The 12,886-nt window shown below is 48.3% G+C and overlaps 1 long non-coding RNA gene and 1 pseudogene across 1 annotated transcript; both read right to left on the bottom strand.

Moving 5' to 3' along the window:
- Nucleotides 1–3,869: 3,869 nt before the first annotated feature.
- On the bottom strand, nt 3,870–5,253 carry LOC144581386 (uncharacterized). The gene is made up of 3 exons (XR_013532058.1): nt 5,115–5,253; nt 4,253–4,297; nt 3,870–4,006 (listed from the first exon to the last, which is right to left on the bottom strand). It is a non-coding gene; the product is annotated as an uncharacterized LOC144581386 (long non-coding RNA).
- Nucleotides 5,254–10,951: 5,698 nt separating this feature from the next.
- Nucleotides 10,952–11,894, bottom strand: LOC100390214 (DNA replication complex GINS protein PSF3 pseudogene; annotated as a pseudogene).
- Between the last annotated feature and the right edge of the window lie 992 nt (nt 11,895–12,886).

Raw genomic sequence — 12,886 nt, forward strand, 5'->3', positions numbered from 1 at the left:
TGTTGAAACTGACAAGCAAATTCAGTCAAGTTACAGGATCCAAAATCAACACACAAAAACAAGTAGTGTTACTGTACAAAAATAGTGAACATTCTTAAAAAAGAAAAAAAAAAAAAAAAACAAGAGAGCAATCTCAGTTACTATAGCCACATAAAAAAAGGAAAATACCTGGGAATAGATGTCACCAAATAAGTGAAAAATTTCTACAACAAAAATGATAAAACACAAAATAAATATATTAATGAGGTCAAAAAATGAAAAAAATCTATAATATACAAAGCAGTCTACAGATGAAATGCAATGTCTTTCAAAATACCAAGAAAATTCTTCGCTGAAGTAGAATAACAATGCTAAAATTACTATATAACCAAAGAAATCCCAAGGGAAAAGAACAAAGCTGGAGGCATCACACTACCTGACTTAAAAATATTTTACAAAGGCATGGTAACCAGCATGGTGCTGGCAGAAAGAGAGATGCAAAGGCCAGTGGAACACAATAGAGGTCCAGAAAGAAATCTGCCTGATTTTGGCTGTCCTCAAAGTGATGGGTGTGCTGCCTGGCTCAAGCTGGCAGCTGTGTGACTTGTGCTGTCTGTCCCAGGCTATGCCATGGTGCTGGGTGTGCTGCATGACTTCTGCTGTCACGGTCCTGGGCATGTTGGCTGGCCTAGGCTGTCTTCCTCGTGCTGGATGTGCTGGCTGTTCCAGGCTTGTCCCATGTTCTGGGCTTGTCACTGACCTAGTCTGTGCTTGAGGTGCTGGGTGTGCTGCTGGCCCAGAATGTCCTTATTTTGTTGATGACCCAGGCTTATCTGGTGGTGCCCGCCATGCTGTTGGGCCCATTCTGTTTTCATGGTACCAGGCATGCTGACTGGCTCAGTCTATCCAGTTGATGCTGTGAATTCTGGCTGGTCCAGGCTGTCCTCAAGGTGCTGAGTTTGCTGCCTGGACCACAGTGTCCTATTTGGGGAGTGTTGGCCCAGAGTGTCCTCACCGTTATGGGCCTACACACCCAGCACCATGAGTGCAGCCTGGGCCAGTCAGCACAACACAGCTCCAGCCAGCAGCCTAGACTAACCAACACACCCAGAATCTGGGCCACTCAATGCACCCAACACAATATGAACAGCCCAGGGCACCCAGCACACCCAGTGCCCTGGTGACAGCCTCGGTCAGCCACATGTCCAAAACAAGGAGGAATGCCCTCGCAAGCTAGCATGCCCGGCAAAATGAAGACGACCATGGTAAGCCTGCATACACAGTACCACAAGAACAGCCTAGGTCGGCCAGCACACCCATAAAAAGGAGGACTGCATAAGCCAGCCAGAACACCCAGGTTTATAACAGCCTGAGCCAGCCAGCATGCCTGGCAGCATGAAGACAGCCTGGGCCATCAGATATGCCAAGCAGCATGAGAAGAGCCTGGCCAGCATGCCCACCACCATGAGGATCCAGCCCAAGTCAGATGCAAGCCCAGAACCATGCAGAAAGCCTGTGCCAGCCAGCACACCCAGCAGTAAAAGGAGGCTGGCCCAGCCAGCCGAGCCAGCACCATGAGGACAGCCAGGGTCAGACAGAATTCACAGCATCATGTGGACAAACTGAGCCAGTCAGCATGCCCAGCACCACGAGGACAGAGTGAGCCAGACAGCACAGTCAGCACCATGAGGAGAGCCAGGATCATCCACCATGCCCCCCAACTCTGGGCCAGCCAACATGTCCTGCACTTTAAGTACAGACTGGGTCAGCCTTCAATCACAGAACCATGGGAAAATCCGGGAGAGCCAGCACACTCAGCACCATGAGGAAAGCATGAGCCAGCCAACATGCCCAGGACCAGGACAGTACGAGTCACACGGTACACCCAGCACCACGGAGACAGCCAGGGTTAGCCAGAATTCACAGCATCATGTGGACCGACAGTCAGTCAGCATGCCCAGCACCATGAAGACAGAATGGGCTGGACTGTGCAGCCAGCACCATGACAGTCTGGGTCAGCCAACATACGCAGCACTACAAGGAGAGCCTGCGCCTGCCAAGATGTCTGGCACCATGAGGACAACCCGGGCTGTATTTCTAGTAGAGATGGGGTTTTGCCATGTTGCCAAGGCTGGTCTCCCAACTCCTGAAGTCAGGTGATCCATCCTCCTCGGCCTCCCAAACTGCTGGCATTACCACCAGGTGTGAGCCACCATGCCCAGCCCTTACATGGGGATTCGTGTTTTCATTTCTCTTAGGTACATTCCTACAAGTGTGATTTCTGGGTAACATGGCAAGCATTTGTTGAACTTTGTAAGTGTGGAAATGAGAACTCACCCAAATGAGAACAAGCAAAGCCTACCTATTCAGACCTTGCTATAGCCACTGTCACTTTTGCATTTAGCACGAACGTATATAAAAGCTATATACTTAAAACCCAGGCTCTGTAAAGCCAAAACCATTGTTACAAAAACGTTTGCACCAAAGCTTATTTATTTGGCTGCAAAGAAATTTGGAATAAGCAAAAAAGATGACCGGGTGTTTCTAATGGAAAACTATGCATTGTGTAACTGGCAGCTTGTTTTATTAATAGTGAATAAGTGTTTGTGGTACACAATCATGACCACTGGTTGACACGTCATCTCTGGTTGCTTTCCTCCTACTGCAGAGTTTAGTAGCTGGAACAGATCTTAGAACCCACAAAGCCTAAAATATTTATTATGGGGTCCTTGTAGAAAATATTTGTCTGCCAGGCACGCTGGCTTACACCTGTAATCCCAGCACTTTGGGAGGCTGAGGCAGTCAGATCACTTGAGGTCAGGAGCTCGAGACCAGCCTGACCAATATGCCAAAACCCTGTCTCTACTAAAATACAAAATTAGCTGGGGATGGTGGTGCATGTCTGTAATCCCAGCTACTCGGGAGGCTGGGGCAGGAGAATTGCTTGAACCCAGGAGGCGGAAGTTGCAGTGAGCCAGGATTGTGCCACTGCACACTCCAGCCTGGGTGACAGGGTGAGACTTTGTCTCAAAAAAAAAAAAGAAAAGAAAAGTATTTGTCGACCTTGAGTATAAAGCATATTTTTCCCTGTTATCTGGTCATAGCCTTTCATTGCCTTTGGTATATTTACAACTTTGTAAATTGCAGCTGAGAGTAATATGCAAGTAACATCTTGTCTGTAGACATGTAAGTGAATTCTGTCCTTCTGGAGGGACAACTCTCTCCTGCAGTTTGGTGTCCCATTGTAATTTCAGCATTTCTCATCTATTAATATGTCCTTTGGATTCTCCTTTGAACTGCTGTAACATCTCGCCGATGTCCTCAATAATCATGAGTTAAATAAAATCCTTACCATGTGCTCATTCCATATCCTTATGACTATCTTAGCTTTCGTTGAAAATTATCCATTACTATAGCTTACTTGATATTTATTTACATTTACAAACAATTCTAACATGTTTGGTTGTTTGTCATTTAGGTTCCAAAACAGATTATGTGCAGAAAATCAGAAATTTACATGCACTAAGGGGTGCTTTTGAAAGAACCTCTATCTCCCAAGTTTAAGCGATTCTTGTGCCTCAGCCTCCCGTGTAGCTGGAAATACAGGCATGTGCTACCACGCCCGGCTAATTTTTATATTTTTGGTAGAGATGGGGTTTTGCCATGTTGGTCAGGCTGGTCTTGAACTCCTGACCTCAAGTGATCCATCCACCTTGGCCTCCCAAATTGCTGGGATTATAGGCATGAGCCACTGCGCCCAGCCTGACCTCTGATGTCCAGAGTTTTTATGGGATTGTATTACAGAGACATGGTTGATTAAAACGTTGTCTACATGATTGAAAACCTCTCTCATCCCTGAGGGTGGGTCAGCCCAAAGTTCCCACCCTCTAATCACATTCTTGGTCTTTCTGGAGATCAGCTCCATCTTGCAGCTATGTTGGGCCCGCTGTGGGTCATCTCATTGGCATAACAAAGGCACTCCTCTCTCTCAGGACAGTCCAGGAGTTTTGGAGCACTGTGCTAGAACCTGGGGACAGAGATAAAATACATTCTTTCTGATGCCATAGAACACCCTTGTCTTTGATCACAATTACCTAATAGCAAACTGCACACTCCTGTCTGAGCACCTGCATTTGGAGCAGCGTTTGTGTAGCAGATGCAGCAGTACAGCATGAATATACAGAATGTTTGGAGGAGCTAATGTGGGGTATGGACAGTTTTAAACTCAGCTTCCCAATACATTTGACTATCAATGTCAATTTTGTAATCTTACCAACAATGCCAGTGTTAGAGCACGTTACCAAATGGTAGTTGTCACCTGAAAAATAAAAATTAAAAGGTGCTAGTGGTTTACCAGAGTTTCTTTCAGTCATTAATAATTGGTCCAGCCTGTCATGATCATTTTCTTTTTTAAATAGAGTCTCACTCTATCGCCCAGGCTACAGTGCAGTGGTGCAATCCCGGCTCACTGCAACCTCCGCCTCCTAGGTTCAAGCGATTCTCCTGTTTCAGCCTCCTGAGTAGCTGGGACTACAGACATGAGCCACCATGCCTGGCTAATTTTTGTATTTTTAGTAGAGACAAGGTTTCACCATGTTGGTTAGTCTGCTCTCAAACTCCTGACCTGATGATCCACCCACCTTGACCTTCCAAAGTGCTGGAATTACAGGTGTGAGCCACCATGCCCAGCCCCTGTCAACATATTGTATGCCCAAAATGTCTTCAGGGCAAAGCCACTCATGTTTGCAGGCTTCCATTCCATATTGTCGGGTTCAAAGTGGGAGTGTTCTCAGAATATATGGCTTCATATTTTGCAGCATCTGCTTTACTTGATATAAGAGACATATCATCTCTTGCCCTGAGCTTCTTTGAAAAAATATTGGATTTCCCTTACCAATACCAATATACATTACCCACTTTCTCATCCCTTTCCCTCAACTGTTATTTTCCCCTTCACTCCATTGCACAGGACTAATGAGCAATTTCGACCACTAGGTGATACACTTGCACTCACCATTGACCCCTTTTCTTGCCATATGCAGTGAAAGAGCAACCCATGCAATTAGGCCCTTGGGAATTCTAATGTCAAGGTTTAAAAGTAAAGTCACAGTTTCTTGCTTAGGAATCAGCCCTACCTCTGACAACTGTAGTTGCAGCCCTGGTCCTGGGAACACTGCATCAGGAGGGAGAAGGGAACTTGAGGCGATGTGAGAAAGAAGGCAAAACCATACAGTTGTGCTGCCTCTTCTCCCAGTGGGAAGAACTGCAGTTATACCAGCAGCCTACACCATGTCCTTTGAACAGACTACGGCTCAAAGCCCCCTTCCAGCCACCCCTACCAGTGCCTAGGGAAGAAAAAAAGATCTGAGGTGCAGCTCAGGATCCCCTCACCCCAACGGTGACAGCCAGATGTGTGGCACCCAGTTGTGCCCCAAGAGGCTTCGGAGGCAGGAGCTGACCCAAGCTGGGCTGAGGGAGCCAGCTGTGCATGAGTGTGCCGCGAGGGGTCAGCTGCCCAGAGGCGTGGGGGCCTGAAGCTGGATCTGGGCAGACAGCGAGGCAGAGCTGGCCTAGGCCTTTGGGATCCAACCTGCCTCTCTGTTGACATCCACCGAGGACTCAAGCCACTCTTGCAGTCTCCCCTGCGTTCTAGAGTCAAGGGGGTTGGGGCCTGGATAGGACATGGATGGGCAATGACCTGAATGTTCTGAATGTTCTGCCTTGTTGTCCCACCTCCACCCCCAACCAGCTACCTCCAGCTCTCTCCAAACACCCCCTGCTCCTCAGTTCCTGTACATCATGATTGTATCACTTGCAGTGACCCCGTTCCTCTGGTGGCACAGGTAAGTGAGGCATCCAGCCCTGTAACGGATGGACCCATTCATATCCCGCAGACAAAAGATGCTTTCCTCCTTGGGCACTACCAGCATCAGGAGGACCTAGGAATTGCAGTTGCGATGGGCACCCCGATGCTCAAACTGCAGGCTGCCAGCTGCTCTGTGGCAGAGTCAACATGACCTCTTCTAGACAGGGGCTACCCTCCTGTGGAAGGAGATGGTCCACACAGGAACGGGGCTCAGCAGACAGCAGTCCTCACAGCCGACTCCATCCTGCAGACTGCAGGTGCACCGTCGTCCCTGGCGAACGCCATGGAGCTGAGGTGGAAGCACAGTTACTACCAGGTAGTTTTCGTCTCTCATAGGCTTCTCATAGGGTCTCGGACGTCCAAGTACTCTTGCTTCCTTGTATGGAGGCCACACTACTAAAAATACAGAGAGCCTCTCATCACTCATGCACATTGCATGGTGGCTAAGCTTCTCTTGGCACATGTGTCATTTCATCAGCAAATCAACGGATTGATGTCAGTGTCATGATATGATAGAGAAAATTGCTTTGGGTGAATTGTTCTTGGGGGTCAAACCTTGGGCAATACTGAACACCATTGATTTCTGGACAGCAGGGCACCCCACTAATGCAACTAGAGAGTCTGAGAAAGTGGTATCAGCTGACAAAACCCAAGAAGCAGAGAATGGGCCCCCCTTCTTTATGTTTTGAAGGAAGGGGAAACAGACTAAGTGGTCGGGTTGGGCTGTTCTTGAGTACTCTTGTCATGGGAAGGCTCCATCGCGCCATTCGCGGTGCACAATCGTCCCAGGCAAACAGGAAGCTGCAGGCCCTTTGGATCCCACTCATTTCTCCCCATTTCAGGAAATATCGAGATCCTTCCTGCAAGTCTAAGGGCTTCATGCAGATGGAAAAATTCAGACAATAAAATACACATGGACACACAAGGATGCTTGTTACCAGTAGATCCTCCCTCCCCAGGGACCTCCAGAGAGGAACAGCAAAAGTTTCAGGTCCAGAGGCTGCCCCTGCTTGAGCCCCCCATGTGACAGCCAGCCCCCAGGCAGTGTGGTCCGGTCCTGGTCTAGCCCCAGCAGGTGCACCCTGTGATGCAGGAGCCGCATCAGCACCAGAGCCTCTCTGTCCGGACAAGTTCTCTTCTGTACCGAATGGGGCAGGGTGCTGAGGGCAGTGTCCTCTGTGGGATGGGTAGCATAGGGGCAGGGATTGGAAGGCTCTGGGTGGTGCGATCCTAAGGCCAAGGACTCACCCCCAGAAGTGTCCAGCCTCACTGCTCAGATCAACCTGCATCTCACAGGAGCCCCAGGCAGGCAGGGCATTCCCCATCCCAGGGGTGGTCAGATGGGAGACACCGGTGGTGGGGGGCAGGCTGGGCCTGGGGCAGGGCAGTGTGGTGTCATCCTAGACACCTTCAGACTCTGCCATGGTCCTGCCAGAGGACAGCTGACCAGATGTCCATTGAGGTGCTCCACTGGCCCCAGGGTCATGGTCACGTGTGTAGGATAGAGAGTCCTCCCCAACAGGCAGGCAGTGTTAGGGCTAACCAAGGTGGAAAGTGTTTCTATGACTTGTGTCCCACAAACTGTGGTTAAGCCGGGCGCGGTGGCTCAAACCTGTAATCCCAGCATTTTGGGATGCCGAGGTGGGTGGATCACGAGGTCAAGAGATCGAGACCATCCTGGTCAACATGGTGAAACCCCATCTCTACTAAAAATACAAAAAATTAGCTGGGCATGGTGGTGCGTGCCTGTAATCCCAGCTACTCAGGAGGCTGAGGCAGGAGAATTGCCTGAATTGCAGGAGGCGGAGGTTGCGGTGAGCCGAGATCACGCCATTGCACTCCAGCCTGGGTAACAAGAGCGAAACTCTGTCTCAAAAAAAAAACAACTGTGGTTAATAAAATAAACACCGCTCGGCCGAGCGCAGTGGCTCATGCCTGTAATCTCAGCACTTTGGGAGGGTGAGGCGGGTGGATCACCTGAGTCAGGAGTTTGAGACCAGTCTGGCCAACATGATGAAACCCTGTCTCTACTAAAAATACAAAAAATTAGCAGGGCATGCTGGTGGGTGCTTGTAATCTCAGCTACTTGGGAGGCTGTGGCAGGAGAATTGCTTGAATCCGGGAAGTGGGGGTTGCAGTAAGCCGGGATCCTACCACTGTACTCCAGGCTGGGTGACAGAGCAAGACTGTCTAAAAAATAAAATAAAATAAAGTAAAAATTAAAAAAAAAAAAAACACCTCTTAGCTGCAAATGAGGTGGTGTGTCCATCTGGACAGCAAAGGGATGGGAGTGGACGGAAGCTCTTGCCTTCAGAGGAGCAGCGACCGGGATTTCCCAAAGCCCAACAGAGTGGTGGACGGTGTGACAGCAGCAGCTGCAGGAGGCCTGCGGAGCCCAGAGGAAATCACAGGAAAACATTCTTATTAGCCAGGCCCAGATATGTTGTCTCCACCAGTCACTCTTCCTTTACGAAGATTCCTCTAAGCAGATACTTATTTTTATCCCCAAATAAATATACACTATTGGACAGTTTTCCAGTGAGAAAGCCCATAGAAAATTTTGTTTTCTGTCATCTCTGTTGGATGAACATTCATAGTTGCAAAGTCACTCAAAAAGACTCCATCTTCCCAACGCCTGCCTGTACCAGTGTCTCCCAATATCGAGGAACTCATCAACCAGGTAAATAGGTGCTTGACTGTGTGGCTTCATTACCTGGATAGCTAAACTTGATTGTCTTTATTATGCAAAGTAAAATATGGCCACGCCCAACACAGGCAGCAACCACTGTGAGCTCTGTCTGCCCTCCCTGTGGTCTCCCGGGGAAATCTGGTCACTTCTCTGCATCAAAGCATCTTGGCGAATGGCTCTGCAGGTGAGGGCCAGCCTGAATTCTGGGGACATTCTGATCTCCTGCTGGTTTCTCTGAAGTGCCAGAAGGTGCCGGCTCCATCCAGAAACCATCTCCACTTCCTACTGGTGTAGAAGAGCACAACAAACTGTCCAATAACCCCACTTAAGCGATCTGGCTTTTAATTCTCAATTTTTCCTGTAAGCTTGGAGGTCTTTTACCAACCCATAAGAAACAACTTTTTAAAAGTTCAGGGGACCCTCAGATGTAAATGCTTTAACCTAGTGACTCCTTAAAGCTGATTTTCCCCCTAGAAAACCCACTTTTTTTTTTTTTTTGAGACAGGGTCTCACTCTGTCTCCCAGACTGGAGTGCAGTGGCCCAATTTCAGCTCACCGCAACCTCCACCTCTCAGGCTCAAGGGATTGTCCTGCCTCAGCCTACTGGGTAGCGGGGATTACAGGTGCACACCACTATCTCTTGGCTAATTTTTGTATTTTTAGTAGAGATGGGTTTTCACCATGTTGAGCATACTGGTCTCAAACTCCCCTCAAATGATCTACACCCCACTGGCCTCCCAAAGTGCTGGGATTATAGGTGTGAGCCACCGTGCCCAGCCAAGGAAATCCACTTTCTTTTGTGTTATATCAAAATAGATACTTTAACATAGAAATAAATACAGAAGTGAAAAATCCAAATACTGGCATTTTCACAGCTAATTATAAATATATTTTCTAATTTTCGTAAGGAAGAAAGGGAGAGAAATTGACAAGTACCTATATAGGTAAGTGCTAATATTACATAAAATAAATAGCAGCAAAAACAAAGCCTAAATCTTTCAATTTATAAATTTATATAAAAATTTAGAAGCTTATACCTTAATTCTGTTTTCCTGGGCACCACAAATGGTTTTGTATGTGTCTGTGTGTACAAAGCCAATCATTTATTTAGCACTAAAATCAAATTATAAAAACTTCAATTCCATCTTAAAAGAGGCATTTTAAAAGTATTTATGTCTTTTTTTTTTTTTTTATGAGACGGGATCTTGCTCTGTCACCCAGGCTGGAGTGCAGTGACACGATCTCAGCTCACTGCGATCTCTACCTCCCAGGTTCAAGCGAGTCTTCTGCCTCAGCCTCCTGAATAGCTGGAATTACAGGTACACACCCAGCTAATTTTTGTATTTTTAGTAGAGATGGAGTTTCACCACATTGGCCAGGCTGATCTTGAACTCCTGACCTCAAGTAATCCACCGCCTTGGCCTCCCAAAGTCCTGGGATTACAGGCGTGAGCCACCATGCCCAGCCTGCATTTTTGTCATTCAGCCTGCATGTCTGTCATTCTAAGTTTGCATCAAGATCATCTAAGTTTGCATCTGCACAATCTGTAAACCCAAATTCCTCTATATTTTCTAACAACAAAGACATTATTTGCTAGTTGTGGGGTGTCAGAGGGGTGTGGGGTGTCAGTGATGCCCTGCGAACAGTCCAGTGGACCCAAGGAACACAGTTTCTTTCTCAGCCTGTTTGCGTCCTTGATCTCCAGGAGATGTTGCAAAACTTACTGAAGGGAAAAAGACACAATGGAGGCTTCTGCCAATGTTTGCAATGTTAGGTTTCTTAAACAAGACCCTTAATAGTCAGCAACCAAGTCCTGACTTCCAGGCGTCATGCAGGCTGGTTAACACCTTTTAATAACTGCTTTGCAATTCCAAACAACTCCCCAACAGCTTTTCTAGACAAGGAGTGGAATAAGTGTTCGGGTGCGCTTAGGATCTAAGAGGCAAACACAAGCTCAGGTTAACCATTTCCCTTCCAGGTGGACTGCTGAGTTATGCAATTCCAGTTCATTAAGCCCTGAGTACAGAGTATGAAGCCAAAATATTTTCTTTAGTAAAAGCCATGCTTTTCATCTGCCTTTCCCTTTTCCTCCTTTGTTCTTGGTGATTGCTTTTGGAAATTGGGATAACTCCCTGCAGGCAGGCAGCAGGGGATACTTACAAGTCAGGGCAGCATGGTGGGGGGTAGGGAGTGGTATCCTCTGTACAACCATGAGGAAGATGAGGCAAATAAGATCAAGAGAACATTTTGTGAACAGGCGAAGATGACCCAATACGTACCTGTCCTTTGTGGCTAGTGACACTGGATATCTGAAGCTGTCCAAACTCCCAGACAGAAGGAATCCCAGTTGCAACTCTACTGTGATGTATATTGCAGTGATCCTTATTTAGGAAGGACTTTGATTTTTTTTGCGCTAAAAGGCCCTGCTGACCCACAGTCAAGGCCTTTTAGCTCAAAACACAGCATGTCCAATTCCCTATAATTCCCTATGGCTGCAGGAAATAAGCCATGAAATGGGTCAAGATTCTGGTCCTGTACAAGGTCAACTGGATTCTATCAAGGACACACGGAGGGCTGTGTCTACAGGGGCCATTCTGTGTTCTTCTGGCCTTCCTTCTTCCATGTCAGTGAATTTTCCCTTTTTGTAATTCTAAACGAGGTTGGAAGCTGTGATCCAAGAAGCCTGCCCTTTCTCTGAAAGTCATTCAGTCCTTTCTGCCTTGTTTGAAATAAGCCCCTCTCCATCTCTTCTAGCCTGGCTACCAGAGCTGAAGTGTCTCCGTTGTAAGTTTTTGGGGAGGAGTCCATGATGCGGCAAGTCCAATAAAAGTTCTGCAGCAGAGACTGGGAAATAGTTGCATTCTCAAGACTGTCAAAATGCGGGAGCTGGGAGCCAAACCCGTAGAAATGGGGCCTCATTTTGTGGCGGTCCGTCACACTGGCATCCGCACGGAACACGGTCCTCCAACCCTCCCCTTATATTTTGGGAAGTCCACAGAACGAATCCGTCGCTTGTCAAAACGTCCTTTTGCAGCCACAAGGGGAGTTCAGGCTTTGAGCGCGGCGGCACTGCATTGTCAGTCTCTGCGCCTGCGCTCCAGGAAGAAAGCGCCAGGCGAGGCAGGCGGGTCTACGAGCGCAGTGGGAGCGTCTCCTGCGACATCCGGATGTCGTGCAAGGACAGAAAGTTCTCCTCAGGCTCCAGTGCACCCGACTCCTTCCGGAAATAAGCTCCGGACATGGTGGCCACTTGAGCTTCTCCTCTTCCACTGGCATGGTTCTGGGGAGCCTCAGGGAGTGAGGGGTATAGAAGACGGGGAAGCAGGGACGGGGCAAGCCCACAAATGTTCTTTTAAATGAATTGGTAAAAGTAACAAATAGAAAATGGGAAGAAAATAAGGTATAAATTTTGGCCGGGCGCGGTGCCTCACGCCTATAATCCTAGCACTTTGGGAGGCCGAGGTGGGTGGATCACGAGGTCAAGAGATCGAGACCATCCTGGTCAACATGGTGAAACCCCATCTCTACTAAAAATACAAAAATTAGCTGGGCATGGTGGCGCGTGCCTGTAATCCCAGCTACTCAGGAGGCTGAGGCAGGAGAATTGTTTGAACCCAGGAGGCAGAGGTTGCCGTGAGCCGAGACCATTGCACTCCAGCCTGGGTAACAAGAGCAAAACTCCGTCTCAAAAAAAAAAAAGAAAAAAAAAAGTATAAATTTAGATCACTTACACAGCTCCAAGGCCTAAGACAAACAACAGGAGGCCCTGGACGGCTCAGGCAGGACCTGGACAGGCAGGGCCAGAGGCAGGCACAGCCCTTGGAGCAACTTGGGGAGCACCAAGAGAGGGAGGGGTGAAGAGAGTTCTTGAAAGAGTTTTCAGTTTTTCTGAGTGTAACCTTGCACCTGCCCCCACAAGGGGCGTCCAGGTACCAACTCTGAGAAACTGCTCGTGTTCTCCCGGCTTTGGGGGAACCAAGGGAGCTATTTTCTGATCATCCTCAAGCCATCAGGAACAAAGGGCTGGCTGAAGCGCCCAAGGCAGTGCCGAAGATGCCACCCTGTGAGTAGCTGCTCTCCCTCCATCCGGTTAGAGGAGGTCCACCCTGAGCAAAAGAAGGGCCCAGTTTCAGAGCCCGTGGATCTGAGGGCAGGGGAAGATGGCAACAACAAGGGTGTTGCCAGTGATGGAGGACCAAAGGGGGCGACTATGGGGCCAGCCAGAGGAAGGCTTTTCCCCTATCATGAAATGTAGGTGCCAGGTCCCTGGCAGTGGCAGGGAATGTCTCCCATGAAGTGTCTGCCACCTCAGCCATTGTGGGCTTCTGGCTGGACAGTGCCCATCACTGGCA

This window comes from Callithrix jacchus, chromosome 2, assembly GCF_049354715.1.
Source record: "Callithrix jacchus isolate 240 chromosome 2, calJac240_pri, whole genome shotgun sequence".
Lineage (NCBI taxonomy): Eukaryota > Metazoa > Chordata > Mammalia > Primates > Cebidae > Callithrix > Callithrix jacchus.